This window comes from Chamaea fasciata, unplaced genomic scaffold (assembly GCF_029207755.1).
Source record: "Chamaea fasciata isolate MVZ Bird 193981 ecotype frontalis unplaced genomic scaffold, bChaFas1.0.hap1 SCAF_6, whole genome shotgun sequence".
NCBI lineage: Eukaryota > Metazoa > Chordata > Aves > Passeriformes > Sylviidae > Chamaea > Chamaea fasciata.
The window spans coordinates 57,002,552-57,019,428 of NW_027094091.1; the positions used below are offsets into that span (position 1 = coordinate 57,002,552).

Consider the following 16,877-nt stretch of genomic DNA (forward strand, 5'->3'; position numbering starts at 1 on the left):
GTAATAAAGTTTGCTTTCAGGAAAATAATGTATTAAAACAACAGTTGTTTTGTATTCCCCAAAGTAAAACATAAAAAGGAAAAAAAAATGTAATGCTATTTAAAATGTACAAAGACAACAAAATTTAAGTTGCAGTTTTATTTTAGAAAATTAACTCTTTAGAGAACTATTAGCTCTTTAGAATTTTTCTGTACAATTCTTATGTGATCTGTTTTCACACAAAAAAGGTAACCAAATAACAACTTGTCTTGAAGCCATAAGCTGCCAGCTCATAAATCATCTCTTTTTTTCCCAGCAAAATTAGATCTTCTGCTCTAAGCAGTATGCTTTATTATAAAAGATTGTAACATTTAATTTCAGAAAATTGTCATTGCTGACATGTAATGGACAAGGTGTAGACAAGAAATAGACAAGAAAAAAGTAGCTCACATCAAGAACTAAAACTCTGTCCTCCACTTGTCTGATTATTTTTCTGAAAAATTGCAAAAAAGAGTCCTCCAGAAGCCACTGCTTAATGAAAGAGACAATTAACTAAAACAGGAAATTGCTGAGCAACTTGTACTATGCACAATACTGCTGTAATTTCAACACCTGCTAAATGTCTCATTACTTCTTCACCAATTCCTTATTTGAGAACTGGGAAAAGGCTGGAGCAGCAGGTATATTGGTGTATTTAAAGTAATATATTTCCTGGAGTTTTTAAGAGATGCACGAAGTGCATTCTAAAGACCCCATTCCTTATGTTAAGAATTTAGTACTTTTAGTCTAAAAATAACAAATGGGAAAACTTTATTCCATAAAGATGTAAAATCTCTCAGTTTCCTATTCCATAATTTGGAATAAGAATTTGGAGGAATACAAAAAAGGAAAAAGTATGGCCCAGATTGCAGCCAGAGAAGAGACCACGGTGCCAAGAGAGAGTCTCGGGGAAGTTGCCCCCGCGGATGGATGTGAGGAGGCCAAGAAGCAGGAGCAGGACAGCAGCAGCAATTCCTCGCAGCAGCACAGCGAGCCGAGGGAGCCTCCTCACAAGAGCCGGGTGGCCAGAGCTCCTCAGGACACTCGTCCGCCTCCAAAGGGAACAGCCAGAAGCCTCCTGTGCACACCAAGGACACCTTTTCTTTACGTACTGCAAAGAGGCCAGGAGGAAATGCCCCTTCATCCTCCCAGGAACTCCAGCATTCAGCTCGGGCAAATGACACTCAGGAGTTGACGTCCTTTCAAACAAAACTTTCCAGAGGATGAAGCAGAAAACTTTGTCATCAAACCAAAAGCCAGGGGAAGCGAAATGAAAGCTGTGCTTTTATTCCCAGCGAGTGCAGCACTCCATCCCGAGCGATGGGGTTAGGTGGGAAGGAGGCCGGGCAATAGGCTGGTGTCCGAGTAAAGCCTTTCTCCCTGTCAGTCCTGAGGGCTCCCTGAGCGGCTCCTTCTCAGCTGCTGGGCAGGGCCCTCGGGGACAGCCCGCGTGCTGCCCCGGGGCAGGGCTGGCTTCCCGCAGGGCAGCAGGGGCTGCGGGCACAGGGCGCGCTCCAGCAGGGTCCCGCGCCCTCGGAGCCCCGCGGCAGCCGCACACCGGCCCGGCCGCGCTCGGGACGCTCCGTTGGCCCCCGGGCCCCGCCGACGGCACAACCGTCCTTGGGCAGCCCCGCGGGCCGCAGCAGCACGGAGCGCAGCGCAGCGCAGCAGCTCGGCTCGGGAGCAGCGCTCGGCCACACAGCCTGTTCGCGGCGCCTTTCCTGCCTCTGCCGAGGCATTCCTCGCCCGCAAGGCCGCCTCGGGCCAGGTAATTCTGCGCTTGGCCGCCGGGCTTGGGCACACGGGCCAGCCGCGGCTGTCCCCGCCGCCTTCCAGCGCTGGCCCCCCCCGGCGACAGCTTCAAAGCCGGGCTCCTGCTCCTGCCTCTGCCAGCGCTTTGCGGGGAAACAGTCGCTGCCCAGGGAGATCGCCTTCAAGGCCTCTCTCATGCAAAGAGTTAGCAGTGGCATCGCCCAGCCGGCAGTGGCACCGATTCATGTCAGCCGGAGAGGGCGAGGTTGCAGGAGGGCTGGCTGCTCATTCAGCTTGAAGCCTGAATGCCGCTGAGGAGCAGGAGAGCCAGGCAATCCCTGGCAAGGGAGGGGGACGTGGGAAGCACCAAGGGCCCTTGCCTCTGCCCCGTGTGCTGCCAGAAGGAGCCAGCACTGAGCAGGAGAGGCTTGGGGGCAGAGGCAGCAGCTGTGTGCCAGGGGGAAGGAAGCCCGGCCTTTTCCTGGGCAGCGCCTGCAGCAGCTGCTCCAGCTGGGGCCGGGATTGCCCCGTTGGGAGTGGGAGCAGCTGCCCGGGGCCGCTCTTCCAGTTGACCCGTCACAGGCAGGGACTCCCTCCCGAGGGAGGTGGCAAAGCCCCTGTGGAAACCCCCAGGTGCCAAAGTAAAGCCAAAGCTATGGAGGTGTTCTTTCTCCAGTCTTAGCAATCGAGGCCCTTCTAATTACAATGGCCTTGTCTGTATCTAGTGGTCCGTCGTATGTCTAGAAGTAAAGTGGCCAGCAGAATATTGGAACCATTCAAGGCCACGTTGGACAGGCCTTAGATTAGCCTGGGCTAGTGGAAAGTGTCGCTGCCCATGGCAGAGGGGCAGAACCTGGTGAAATCTAGGGCCCCTCCCAACCTCCAACGTTCCACGCTTCTGTGGTTTTATGGTGCTGTGGTTCTCCAAAGCCGGTGTTTTCTCTGACTGTATGTCGCGCTGTCCCTTCGAACAACGGAGTGTATGCAAACCAGCAAGCTTTGCCCACGAAAATATCCCGGGGAGCCTAGAGATAGCAACATTTCAAGGAAAAGCTCTTGAGATGGGGACACAAGGTTTAGGTTTCCAATCAGCTTCCAAGCTTCCTTGCTCCATTAGAGCAGCTCCCTGCCTGCGGCTGGATGCAGAAGGCAGAATGTAGAGCAATGAGATATGTCCTGCTAAGGGCTGCAGAGACGAGCCTGGCCACATCCAGCAGTGTCAAAAGCCTGTTGGAATTGCCATCAGGGTCCCTTGTCTTCTGAATAAGGTGGAGCCATTGGCTCATGCAAACGAGGAGGAGTTATTAAGAAGGGGGGGGAGAAGCTCTGTTGGGGTCTGCAGTTCTTTTGACGCGTGCTTTTGTTGTTCCAGTCTGGTTTTGAACCCTTTTCTGTTGTCCCCTCAATCCTCCCCTCTCCTCCTGTGGTTACTGCCTGGCAGCTCTGGCTGCCAGGGCTGTACAAACGACTGGGGAAGGGCGTGTGCTTGTGGATCTGGGCAAGACCACGGAGTGTGGGAAGTGCTGGGAGGGCATCTAAGGGCTGCTCGTGAATATTGATGAGGGCGGTGCACTCTCATCCTAGAAAAGGCAGCGATGCCATTTTGTGGGCCTGAGCCGGGCTTTGAGTAGTTTACAACCCTTGGGTATCTGCTTTGCTCTCCGCAGTGAGGAAAGCACAGCTTGGTTCCGAAGTTCTGAGCACTGCTGTGTTCACAGGCACGGCTTGGTTGCAAGAGCATTTGTGCCTTGTGGGAATTGTGTCAGGTTAACGCCGCCTGTGCCGCCTCCAAGCCGCGGGGCGTCAGTGTGGGCAAAAACCTGGCCCGGTCAAGGGCATTTGCAAAACTTTTGGGCTGTTTCTTGAAGTGCAAATTTTCCTGCTGGCCACTTGTGTGCTTTGTGGCCGTGTTAAGGAGAAGCCGGTGACAGAGCAGGCTTCCCTGCCACGCTCTTTTCTCGCACGTGTGCGTGCACCTCTCTGTGTCCAAGTTATGCCAGTGCCAAGTCCATTCCAGAGAAGCTGGAAGGTTGTTGGAACGACTTCTCCCTGTGTGCACTTCTTCCTTCTCCCAGCTTTGTTTGTGTTTAAATCCAAGTGGGCACCTTGTTCTTCTAAGGCACTTAATTTCCCCGCCAACATTCTGGTTTTCATGATTGTGAGGAGGGAACAAAGCCGCAGTGTTTGTTTGCTTCCAGGTGTGTCCTCTGAGCCTAGTGTGAGTGTCTGTTCTTGGGCCTCCCAGCTGCAGGGGGAGGTGGGGTCTGACAGGATTCCCATCCCCAGTGGCCCCTGTCTCTCTGTGGCTTGCAGAATGGTTCCCTGCTGGTGCCTTCCCTGGTGTTAAAAGCCATGGCCTAGAGCTCAGCTGCCTCAGCTCTTCCCCCAGGTGTCCGTGCTCCTGTCTCATGCCAGTTGTCCTAAGTGGGGTGCTTCACAAGACTTCAGCCAATGCTCCTGTAGCCTCCTCCCCAGGGAGAAATCATTCTGCTCCCTCCAGAGTGTGACATGCTGCGGATGAACGTCAGCAATTGAAACGTAAAGGTTTTCAGTCCTGTTTCCACCTGTTTGAGGTTGTTTTCCTCTGCCGAGAGAATCTTGTTACCTTTTCAACTGGAGTCGTCTTTTTAGGGCCTTTTTTGGCCCTCCTTATCTTTCCTTCCTCTTTCCGCAAATGCTGCCATTGATGTGAGGCCCATTTGGTTGTCTAAAGGCAGGGCTCCTAGGGCACTTTTGTCCTTAAAATTGAACCGGATCTCCTGGAGCGTGTAGCAGTGGCCTGGTTTGTCATGCTCTTGGCCAGATGTGGAGTTAAGGGCTGACCTGAACTGCAGCAGCAGTGCTGGCAAAAGGGGAAAATGGGTCTCTTGGTTCTCCCATTCTCAGCTCCGTGTAATCCCCATGTTTGGGTGGTTTCTGTTTAGGAACACTGCCGTGACTCCCAGTCGGGCACTCCGGGCTCTGAGTGTAGCAAGGCCCTGCAGATCTTGACCCCTGCTTTGGGCATGACCTCGTGCAGATGGTGAATATCTGTTTGTTCTCTTCCAGAGAAGCTGACTCAGTCTGAGGCTTCGTCATGGAACCGACACACGACCAGAGCAGCGGCAATAGGTAGGAATTAATTGGATGCAGTCTCGGCTTCCCGGGTGCTGGGATGAATGTGGAGATCCATGCAATGTGCCCGCACACTTTTCCTTCCCCAGTGTCCACAAATATCAGAGCCAGAGTATCCCTCCTTTTGCAGTAGTCTTCCACAGAGCAGGGACAGTTTCAAGAGATCTGGTATTCCATGACTGGAGACAGCTTTATTGGGGTTTTAGTGGGGGGCTGGTGGCATTGAGTACATGCCTGTGTGTCTGAGGAGGAACAGGGGGATTTGCCCTGGTGTTCTCTGAATGTCCGAGGTCTCATTTTTCATTCCATTTATGGGGCTGCTTTCAATGCAGCCGCATGACACAGTTCAGTGTTTGAAAGTGGCAAAAGCCTCAAGACAGAGGATTCTCTTTTAGTCAGGACTAGCAATCCCTGAGAAGGCTGGCTGCTGTCCCCTGTGTGTCATTGCCCTGGGGCACAGCACACGCTGGACAGAACTGATGTGTCCAGTGTCAGCATCCTGTGGATTTCACCACTGCTTTGCTCCTGGACACGTGGCCTTGTGGGAAAGCCCCAGTGTGTGCAGGGAGTATCAACAGGGCTTCAGGAGTTAACTCTCCTTTCTCCGTGTCTGTCTGACAGCTGCAACAACAACAGAGCCTTGCTCCGCATTCTGGAGCAAGAGAGGCGGAGGAGGCAGGTGGCTCCAGAAGAGAAATACCCGCTCTCGGAGAAGACTCCCCTCTTTGCCAGACCCTACAAGGTGATGGGAGTGGGGTGCAGGCTGGAAGGAGAGGACGAGGGAGGCTTGGGGTGGGCCAGGAGAGCTGTGTCTCCGCATGGGCTGTGGCAGACTTGAGCCCGACCCCTGCAAACACAGCAGCTTCCCATCTGCTCCGCTGAGCGTGCCAAGCTTCCCTTGTGGGGCTGCATGGAGATTCCAGGAAGATCCTGAGCAGTGTCTCTTGCTGGGCTGGATCTCTTGCTTGGGCTGTTTCTGCCATTTCCCCCTCTCTGTTCTTCTGCTGCAGACCCAGAAAGAAGATTGGCTGTCAAGGCGCATTAAGAACTTGCTGGGCGATGTGGACTCCAAGGTGCTCCTGAGCCACGAGTCCCCTCTGAATCCCGCATGGATTCCAGAAAAGCCCACATCCCAGTCAGAGAGCAGCAGTCACAGGCCGGCATCCAGACAGACAAACGTATGTGAGGACAGAAGGAGAGGATCCTCAGCAGAAGCACGAGACCTCACGCTCAAACCTGGGCAAAATGATGTGGGCAGAGTTGGAGGTCCCTCAAATGAGAGGTCGGAAGGCAAAGCTCCACAGTCCAAAATCCATGCTGAGGCTGTCAGGGTGAGTGCAACGGTTGGGCCCCGCTGTTGCTGGCAGTGCCTCGAGGCCAAGGGAGCAGCACACGCGCCCTGCCTGGCTCGTGGCTCAGCCTCCCCAGAGCTCAAAGGCACTTGCATCCCAGGTGCATTGAAGACAAAGCTCAGCTGCTTCAAAGCACAATTCCATAAAGGGAGAAGACTGCACAAACATACTAAGATTATAAAAATAACAATAATGATAAGTAGCAGTAGAAGTAGTAGTAGTAGTAGCAGTAGCAGTAGTAGTAGTAGTAGTTTAAGAATGGAAACAGTGTTTCCTGACTGCCAGGTCCAAAGGGAACACAGACATTTTTATCAGCAGAGGAGGTGGAAGTGACTGTGGGGATTTCAGCTGGTTTTCTACCTGGCCTCCCTTATTAACTCCCCTTCAGATGGGCCTTTTGATTAGCATTTCATTATTAATGGGCTTGCATGACACTTTTAGAGATGTTGGTAAGCAAATGCCGGCTGAGTGCATGCTTGTTTGCTATCGGTGAGTGAAATGGCCAAAGAAACTCACACTGCTTCCCTCTTTCTTGTTTCAGCGCATCCTGCACGTTAATGTGCACTCTGTTAAAGGAATATTGAAGGTGGGTGCTTTTCCATAGCAGATCTCCACGGGGAAGGCTCTAGAAATCCCTGAGGATTTCTGTCAGACTCTGGGAAGGGTGAAACTCCCTCTGTGTCCATCAGCAAAACTCCTGAGAGCTGCTTCTGCTCCTCTCTTTGCAGGAAATGAGCAGCCCACTGCCACCTCTCCTGTCACCTCTTCGGTCACCTCCTAGAAGAAAGACTTCCAAACTGCCATTGCAGGCAAAGGTAACCCAGCCCATTTTTGCCAGGGCTTCTGAACACTGACAAGAGATCTTTCTGCTGAGCACAAGTTCAGTCTTGGCAGAAGGAGCCTGCTTGGGGGCCAGCCCGAGTTCCCTGACCATAAAGAGCGTTGCTAGTTAGAAACCAAGCACACACTGCACAATGTGTGGCGTTGCATTATACCCAGGTGTCCTGGGTTTTTTTACTTCAGTACAACGAGGAGTCTGATTTTATTTGCGTGAATGACAAATATTCCTGTCTCTCGGGAACTGCCTTAGAAGAATTGGAAACTCTTAATTCTAACTAATTTTTTTCTAACTAATGAGGCTTTGTGCGGAATTCTTACATGCAGAGGCAGCCTGTGCCTTTACAGGCAAGGCTCAGCTGCTTCAACAGCAACTTAGGGAAAGTGCGTTTCTATCAACTGAGCAGACTGCAGGAACACATTTATACAAAAATACTGATAATAAGGACAATGATGATGATGATGAAAATCAGAGTAATAAGGAGTAGATGTAGTAGGAGTAGTAGCAGTAGTTTAGAATTGGTAACAGTTTTCCCTGACTGCCAGTTTCCAATGGGAAGACAGACATCTCAGAGGAGAAGGAGTTGACAGTGGTGGCTTCAGCTCTCTCCAGGCCTGGTCTCCATGATTAACTCCTGTTCAGATGGGCTTTTTTAGTACTTACTCCCGTTTTACTTTTAATACATTTGCATGGCATTTATAGAGCTGTTGGTCAGCAAAGGCTTGCAGAGTACCTGCCGATCAGTAAAAATCCCTAACAAACTCCTTCTGTTTCCCTCATTCTTGTTTCAGGCACAGAAGCCCACTGATGTGCCATCAATTAAAAAAATATTGAGGGTAAGTGCTCCTAAGTGGAAGATCTCCGTGTTTGCTCATGTTTTGCATACACTAAGGAGATGGTTGGGGACAAAACACATTTAGAGAGCTGCTTCTCTCCCCCTCTTTGCAGGAAATGAGCAGCTCCCTGCCACCTCTCCTGTCACCTCTTCACTCCCCTCCAAGAGCAGAGACATCCAAACCGCCACTGGTCAAAAAGGTAAGGCAGCCCATTTTTGCCAGGGCTTCCGATAAATGACGAGAGAACTTTCTGTTCTGACAGACAAGTTCATCTCAGCTCTTTGGCAGCTCTGAGAATGCTTTAGAAATATCTATTCCAAAATGCTCATGGCCCTGACATGCCATTGAAGGCTTAGCTCTTTGCCACTGTCTGGTTTATGGAGTTTTATTCAGCACATCCCCGTCCATGGTGCTGGAGGAGCAAGTTAGTGCACGTGGCCTGTTTGTTTAGAGTCAGCTCTTCCCAGGCCAAAGGCCCGACTTTACAACCTCTGGGCAAGAGTCCCTGGGCTCTGGGGAGCTGTGCTAGGACAAAAAAGCCCACAAAGACATCAGTCTTGAATCCTTCTTTTCTCTTTTGCTTGGCAGCCTGAGCCATCAACTTCTAAAAAGCGGCGCCTTGACAACCCGGTGACCCAGACAAAGCGAGGAGCAGTGCCAAGAGAGGGTCCCAGGGGAATCGTCTGTGGGAATGGACGTGAGGAGGGTGAGAAGCAGAAGCAGGGCTCCAACAGCAATTCCTGCCAGAGGCCCTCCAAGGCAAGGGAGCGTCCTCACGAGAGCTGTGGGCAAGTGGCCAAGAAATCTCAGAAAATCTTTTGCCAAGTTGCCAAGGATCCTAAGAAGGGCTCTGGACAAGTGACCAAGGATCTTCACAAGAACTTTGGCCAAAAAGACAAGGGTTCTCAGAAGGGCTCTGCGCAAGCAGCCAAGCACTGTGAGAAGAGCTCTGGCCAGGTGATGAATCCATTGCCAAAGAGCTCTGTGCAGGTGGCCAAGGAATTTTGGAAGGTCTCTGGCCAGGCGGGCAAGGCTCCTCATGAATCTCAAGTTACGACTACACACAGCTCTCTGAAGCCAGCTGTGCACACCAAGGAGGCCTTGCTCAAAACAGCTGCGGATATTAAAAGGCTCACTGAGACTCTGGTGCACAAGAGATACAAAAGTGTCCCGATGGAGAGTGAGCCTGGTTCTTTGATGGTCACAGACCAGTTTTGCAAGGACAAGCAGAAAGTCCAGGAAGCAGAGAAACCAATATCTGCTTTCAAAGCAGACCTGAAGCTGGGAGTGCATGAGGTGTCTGAGAAGAGAAAGCACAAGGAGCCTGACAAGAACTGTGGCCAAATGGCCAGTCACTCCCGGAAGAGCTATGGCCAAGTGGCCAAGGATCCATGGGAAGCTCATCTTCCCACCAAACACAGCTGGCTGAAGCCTCTTGTGCTCCCCAAAGAGGCCGTGCCCAGGAACACTGTGGGAATCAAAAGGCCCGGGGAGCCCCTGGAGCACAACGAACCCAAGAGAGTGAGGAAGGTGGAGAGCGAGCCTGGTCCTTTGCAGGTCACAGCCCAGTTTTGCAAGGACCAGCTGAAAGTCAAAGCAGGGAAGCCAAAAGCCACAGAGAGTAAAGGCCTGAAGCTGGCACCTCACGAGCCCTCTGGGACGAGAAAGGACAAGGGCTCCCACCAGGCCAACGCCAAAGGCTTTGTGGACCCCAATCTCCTGGGACATGCTCAGCAACGGGACACTCTCATCCCCAGTGGCCACAGGCCTGGGGATCCGCACAAGGAGAAGGTGCCCTTGCCTCCAGGGGAGAAGAAGTGGTTCTTGCCTGCAAGGAAGGCAGACTTGAAGAGGAAAGCCGTGAGGAGTCCTGAGGAGTCCCCTGGAAAGAAGAAGGTGAGAGGGGCAGGGGGAGATGGGTTTGGCCAATGATCAAGGGGGTGTTAGAAAAACCCATGTGAAGTTTCCCCTTCATACGCTGGCACTAGAGCCACGATCCTTCTCCTCTTAAAGTAATTTCAGTGTGTGATATTTTCTCTTTTCAACCAGAATCTCTCAATCTGAGCTGTACCGGTCTGCATTCTAGGTGAATTTTCAAGACCTGAGTGATTTTTTTTTTCCCTGTTTTCTTTCTTCCTGTTAGAGGGAAGACAAGGGGGATACTCCCAGGAAGAAAAAGGAATGAAAAAAAAAGCCAAGAAAATAATTGCAGCTTTCAGGAAACAAAGGCTCCAGTAAACTGAAGTGAGTATGCAGTGCTGAGATGTCAGAAAGATGAGTAAATCTGTCTTCAGAAGGGCAAGACAAAGAACTGTATCTCCTGTCCTGACACTGGAGAGTTTGCTTCCAACATGGTGTGCCTCCTGCACCTTCACTGCTGCAGACTGGCCTTGACATGCTGGAAGCAAGCAGTTCAAAAGCAGCTCTGTAGGTGTAGCTGGGTGAGGGTGGCAGCCTTTCCCTGCTGACATCCTCTGAGAGCACAGAGGTGTTGGGGCTGATGTTTGCCTGGGGGAGGAGGGATGTTCCAATTGCAGTAGGAATGGAAGAGCTTTGATTGTGGAGTTCCTCCCTCCCTTTCCCTCAGGGAAAATGAGCAGCTGTCTTAGTCCTGTGCTGGCTTTCACAGTGGGAAGGGTAGGAGGTGTTTTGGGGCAGAGAGGGCTCTGGATCAGGTCGGGGATGGTGCTGTGCTCTGTGTCAAATCGTCCTCTGTGCAGCATCAGCTGTGCCAAGGCAGAGCAGGTGCAGAGCACGTGTGCAGTGAGTAGGGACCGAAGCACAGGAAAAGTGGGGGCTGAAGGAGGGGAGAGGACTGTGCCATGCACAGCAGAGTCAGGTGAGAAGTGCAGCCTCCCACCTGAGCCTTCTCACTGGGTTTAACTTCATTTCCTGCTCTGCTGGTGCTGCACTCCATGAGCTGGGATTCTCTGCTCGGTGTGTTCTCGGAACCTTGGAGAAGCTGACTAAAACGGGTGGAAATGAGCAGCGGCGAAACAACAGTGGTTGAGCGCTGTTTGGTGCTGCTATTTGCTGCCAGAGTTCCCCGCTCATCCTGATCTCAGATGCTCAGAAATGTGCTAGGCCACTCTGTTACGGAATGGGACAGTCTCGGCCCATTAAAAGTCTCTCTCACTGAAGCCTCTCAGCTCTGGAAGTGTTGTCTTGTTGAGACACTGGCAAGATTTGTTGCAGGACGTAGCCAAGTGTTTAAGAAAAGCCTACATTAGGTGCGCATCAAAGTCCTGAATTTGCTTCTCTTGTCCAGAGCCATGAGAAGCTTCATTCCAAGCTGGGAGGAAAAATGTGGAGCTGCCGGCCGTGACTGCTGCACAAGGTGCACCCAGCTGACCTTGAGAGCCAAAGGAGAGCCAGAGCCGAGAGTGACGACCCGGAGCTGCCTGCCATGGATCACCCTGCCAGGACCCAGGATCCTCAGAACCCAGGGGAGCTGTGTGATTGTCTTCAGAAACATCCTCTCAGATAAGTGACCATTTCTGTTTGTAGGCAACTGTAAATAGCAGACGGGTGTAGAAGGGATTGTGTTTGTAAAAATAAAGAGTAGTTTGTTTAAAAATAAGAAACAAGAAACCTGGGGGGGGGGGGGGGGGAGCTGCAACCTGGGCCTAAGGTTTTACAGGACACTGACAAAATTCTTGGCCCTTGCAGCTTTGCATTTCTGGGTTATAAAATTGGATTTCATTGGCTGTTCATATAGATTTGGTTGTTTACTGTTGGCTCAGGCTGTGGGGTCTAGGATGTTGAGGGGCAGGAAGGGCTGTGAGTTAGGCCAGACTGTGCACACTGTATTAGCTGACTTCTAATTGCTTTCTTTTTCTTGATCATTTTCCTGCTTCTAGCCCTCACTGCACTCCCAGCCCTCACGGAGCAAGGAAACCTGCTGCTGAATTTCTCTGTGCTTGGGAAGGGTTTCTGGGTACAAAACACTGTGAGCTGCCAGGTGAGAAGCCAAGGTTCCATTTCCATTATTGGAGGGCTTGCTGGGGAAGAAGGCGACAGGGGGAGAGCCTGGAGCATAGACTATGCCTGGGAGAAACGAACATGTTTTTCTGGGCATTTAGGAAAGCCGGGCTTTGGAATTCTGTAGGCATCTCTCTCTGACCAGCTTTCTCTCTGTGGTTTTCCGGGCATCTGCAGGGGATGAGAAGGATCCGTTCCAGTGACTCCTCTGCGAAATGAAGACAAGACAAGAAGACCCGAAGCTGGAAGAGTAAGTGCTCGTTTTACAGCCCTGCCTGTAGTTTCTGAAGACACCAAAGAGGGCTGGCCCTGCACCCATCCCAGTTTCTGCTTCCTCATGAGCACTTCTTTAGGGAGCAAAGAGAGAGGGAGAGATGGGAGAGAGCTGCCCTGTCAGGGCGGCACCTGCTAAGTAGCTTGGCTGCAGCTGAGCAGCACTTGAATTTTGACTCCCCAGTGGGCCTTTGACCAGTACTGGCCAGCAGAAATTCCTAGAGTTGCTGCTGCTTTTTTTGTTGTACATTTTAGTCATGACAAATGCTGTGTCGTCCTGTGGTGCCACCAGTGGGGAATACTCAAAAGCTGTAACCTGCCATCCCACGGGACCTTGGCAGTGTCATTTCCCACAAACACAAAGTTTTGTGGGCCCCACTGGGCAAAGAGATGCACTGCCATGATCTGCTGGCAAACTTGCAAAAGCAAATAAGCACCATGTGCCTGGCAGAAGGGCTGGAAGGCTGTAAAAATCCTCCCCCTAAAGAGGCAGCTGCTGAAGCTGAAAAGGCTTTGCAGGTCCTCTTGGAGTAAAGTCACTCCAGTCATTGACTGTCCTCTGCCAGGTGTGCCTGTTGGATGAATCCAACCAAATGTTTTCTCTCTCCCTCCTTCTGTTCCAGAGTTTTCTGCTGAGGAACGCCAAGGAAGATGACCAGGAACTGAAGATGACCGGCCTGACTTTCCACCCCTAATGACACAGAATTTCCTGTGTCCCAGACTGGAACCCCAGTGCCTTAACTGGGTGATCCGGATGTAAATAGTTCCAAGTTCTCTGTTCTTTTGTTTGTTTGGTTGTTTGTTTTTACTTTCTTGTTCAATGCAGAGATCCTGCATTTTGTTTGTTTGTTTGTTTGTTTGTTGTAAATACAGTTGTAAGTTCTTTTGGTTACCTTTGGAAAACGTTGTGGTTTTTGAGGGTGATGCTTTTCTACCTTGCAAAAGAAAAGATGGGGGGTGGCGGTGGTGGTACCTGCCATTAAAATGAAACTGTGGGGAGAAGGATGGTATCCCAAAACACTTGTGATTACAAGAAAGAATTACCTCCCTTTTCCACATCACTTTATGATACAGGAACAGCTTAGCCAGGCAGTGAAATAAAGTTACTCTTTGCCACGGGTTTGTGGTTGCTCCAGTTGCCCGCCTGTGCCGACTCACACAGCCACATTTCCCAACAATCTTTTGGATACTGCCACGAACAAAGGCAAGGCTCACGTGGATGTTCCTCCTGAAGGGGAAAAACGAGAACTCTTATCTCTGAGGTGCAAGCATGTGGGGTGTCTGCCTGTATGTGTCACCCCGAGCCTTTCCAAAGCCCGGGCTGCAGAAACCCTCGGGGTTAACAAGCCCCGACAGTGATTCTGGCAGCCAACGCTGCTCTCCAGTGTGGCTAGTTTGAACTCCACTCTCCAGTGGCTTCCATTGGGAGTTGATAAATGCGTTTGGAGTGCAGGGATGAGCATCTCACCTTGTGACTCCATCTAACTTGCAGAAAATCTTTTCAAACTCTTCCCAACCCATTACTTGCCTTTTTCCAAGTAATTAATTCAAAAAGATAAAGGACTGTGTAAATATAGAAGTACCGCTTTCAAAATTTCTAGAGAGTTTTACGTCTTGTGTAGTCATCCTTTGAAATCAAAACACCCTCCTGCACCCTCAAAGCATTTGGAGCTGTTCTTCTCGAACCGTGCAATTGAGCTCGTGGATATACACAAACACCTCAGTCTTGTTCAGAAGTAACTGGGGGCATTTCAGGCATAGCTGATTTTAATTTATTTGGTAATCATCTGTCTTCCACAGTCCATCTAGAATTTCCTGTGGAATTTCAATCCAGAATTGCAGTCAGAGACAGTAGTAATACCACCTTGAGTTAGTACGCTCAGGTAGTGCCAAGCAACGAGTTTTGCAGGAAGGTGAATTCAGCCGCATTTTCTCTGTCTACACTCCCTTCAGGCAGAAGGGACAGGACAAGAGGAAATGGCCTCAAGCTGTGCTGGAAAGAACAGGGCATTCTCCCAAGAAAGGCATTCTGGTTTCTTCCCTCCCCACAGCCCTGTAGCCTCCCTGCACTGTGCCACAGGGCACATCCCAAGGAGACTGGAAGTGCCCCGGGTTTACGGGAAAGGCAGACAGCGGGCACGTTCTGTGTCCCGTACACTTGCCGATGGCTGCCAAGGCACACGGGGCTGCAGAGAGACACGCCGTGTGCCAGGCAGGATTCGGTGTCGCCCAGGTGGCCTCAGCCCCAGGCCGGCAGGGTTCCCGACCCACGGCACCCGCCCCCGCCCCCTTTCCCGGCAGCGCTCCCGGCTCCGTGAGGGCCACAGGCCTTGCCCAGAGCCAGACGGCGCTGGCAGCTTTACGTACTGCTTTCCAGCATATTAAAACAGGGCTTTACGTGACTGGTTTTCAGCATTTTTCGCTTTCCTTTTCTTGAGTAGAAATGAAATAGCTCATTTAAAAGTAAGACAGAGATGTACCCGGCACTGGTTATGACCAAGCCCGTCATTTCTGGCAGTAATGCTTCTGGGATAGAATAGTCAAGGCAAAAAACCCAACAAGTGTGGCCCAGATGGCCTCCCGAAGAGAGACCACGGTGCCGAGAGAGAGTCTCGGGGAAGTTGCCCCCGCGGATGGATGTGGGGAGGCCAAGAAGCAGGAGCAGGACAGCAGCAGCAATTCCTCGCAGCAGCACAGCGAGCCGAGGGAGCCTCCTCACAAGAGCCGGGTGGCCAGAGCTCCTCAGGACACTCGTCCGCCTCCAAAGGGAACAGCCAGAAGCCTCCTGTGCACACCAAGGACACCTTTTCTTTACGTACTGCAAAGAGGCCAGGAGGAAATGCCCCTTCATCCTCCCAGGAACTCCAGCATTCAGCTCGGGCAAATGACACTCAGGAGTTGACGTCCTTTCAAACAAAACTTTCCAGAGGATGAAGCAGAAAACTTTGTCATCAAACCAAAAGCCAGGGGAAGCGAAATGAAAGCTGTGCTTTTATTCCCAGCGAGTGCAGCACTCCATCCCGAGCGATGGGGTTAGGTGGGAAGGAGGCCGGGCAATAGGCTGGTGTCCGAGTAAAGCCTTTCTCCCTGTCAGTCCTGAGGGCTCCCTGAGCGGCTCCTTCTCAGCTGCTGGGCAGGGCCCTCGGGGACAGCCCGCGTGCTGCCCCGGGGCAGGGCTGGCTTCCCGCAGGGCAGCAGGGGCTGCGGGCACAGGGCGCGCTCCAGCAGGGTCCCGCGCCCTCGGAGCCCCGCGGCAGCCGCACACCGGCCCGGCCGCGCTCGGGACGCTCCGTTGGCCCCCGGGCCCCGCCGACGGCACAACCGTCCTTGGGCAGCCCCGCGGGCCGCAGCAGCACGGAGCGCAGCGCAGCGCAGCAGCTCGGCTCGGGAGCAGCGCTCGGCCACACAGCCTGTTCGCGGCGCCTTTCCTGCCTCTGCCGAGGCATTCCTCGCCCGCAAGGCCGCCTCGGGCCAGGTAATTCTGCGCTTGGCCGCCGGGCTTGGGCACACGGGCCAGCCGCGGCTGTCCCCGCCGCCTTCCAGCGCTGGCCCCCCCCAGCGACAGCTTCAAAGCCGGGCTCCTGCTCCTGCCTCTGCCAGCGCTTTGCGGGGAAACAGTCGCTGCCCAGGGAGATCGCCTTCAAGGCCTCTCTCATGCAAAGAGTTAGCAGTGGCATCGCCCAGCCGGCAGTGGCACCGATTCATGTCAGCCGGAGAGGGCGAGGTTGCAGGAGGGCTGGCTGCTCATTCAGCTTGAAGCCTGAATGCCGCTGAGGAGCAGGAGAGCCAGGCAATCCCTGGCAAGGGAGGGGGACGTGGGAAGCACCAAGGGCCCTTGCCTCTGCCCCGTGTGCTGCCAGAAGGAGCCAGCACTGAGCAGGAGAGGCTTGGGGGCAGAGGCAGCAGCTGTGTGCCAGGGGGAAGGAAGCCCGGCCTTTTCCTGGGCAGCGCCTGCAGCAGCTGCTCCAGCTGGGGCCGGGATTGCCCCGTTGGGAGTGGGAGCAGCTGCCCGGGGCCGCTCTTCCAGTTGACCCGTCACAGGCAGGGACTCCCTCCCGAGGGAGGTGGCAAAGCCCCTGTGGAAACCCCCAGGTGCCAAAGTAAAGCCAAAGCTATGGAGGTGTTCTTTCTCCAGTCTTAGCAATCGAGGCCCTTCTAATTACAATGGCCTTGTCTGTATCTAGTGGTCCGTCGTATGTCTAGAAGTAAAGTGGCCAGCAGAATATTGGAACCATTCAAGGCCACGTTGGACAGGCCTTAGATTAGCCTGGGCTAGTGGAAAGTGTCCCTGCCCATGGCAGAGGGGCAGAACCTGGTGAAATCTAAGGCCCCTCCCAACCTCCAACGTTCCACGCTTCTGTGGTTTTATGGTGCTGTGGTTCTCCAAAGCCGGTGTTTTCTCTGACTGTATGTCGCGCTGTCCCTTCGAACAACGGAATGTATGCAAACCAGCAAGCTTTGCCCACGAAAATATCCCGGGGAGCCTAGAGATAGCAACATTTCAAGGAAAAGCTCTTGAGATGGGGACACAAGGTTTAGGTTTGCAATCAGCTTCCAAGCTTCCTTGCTCCATTAGAGCAGCTCTCTGCCTGCGGCTGGATGCAGAAGGCAGAATGTAGAGCAATGAGATATGTCCTGCTAAGGGCTGCAGAGACGAGCCTGGCCACATCCAGCAGTGTCAAAAGCCTGTTGGAATTGCCATCAGGGTCCCTT

The 16,877-nt window shown here is 52.5% G+C and overlaps 2 long non-coding RNA genes across 2 annotated transcripts; both read left to right on the plus strand.

Moving 5' to 3' along the window:
• The first annotated feature begins 9,643 nt into the window (after window positions 1–9,643).
• Window positions 9,644–11,464, plus strand: LOC136290683 (uncharacterized). Its single transcript, XR_010721309.1, has 3 exons — window positions 9,644–9,806; window positions 10,054–10,154; window positions 11,179–11,464. It is a non-coding gene; the product is annotated as an uncharacterized lncRNA (long non-coding RNA).
• Window positions 11,465–11,556: 92 nt separating this feature from the next.
• LOC136290684 (uncharacterized) lies at window positions 11,557–13,066 on the plus strand. Its single transcript, XR_010721310.1, has 3 exons — window positions 11,557–11,871; window positions 12,069–12,141; window positions 12,788–13,066. It is a non-coding gene; the product is annotated as an uncharacterized lncRNA (long non-coding RNA).
• Window positions 13,067–16,877: the final 3,811 nt, after the last annotated feature.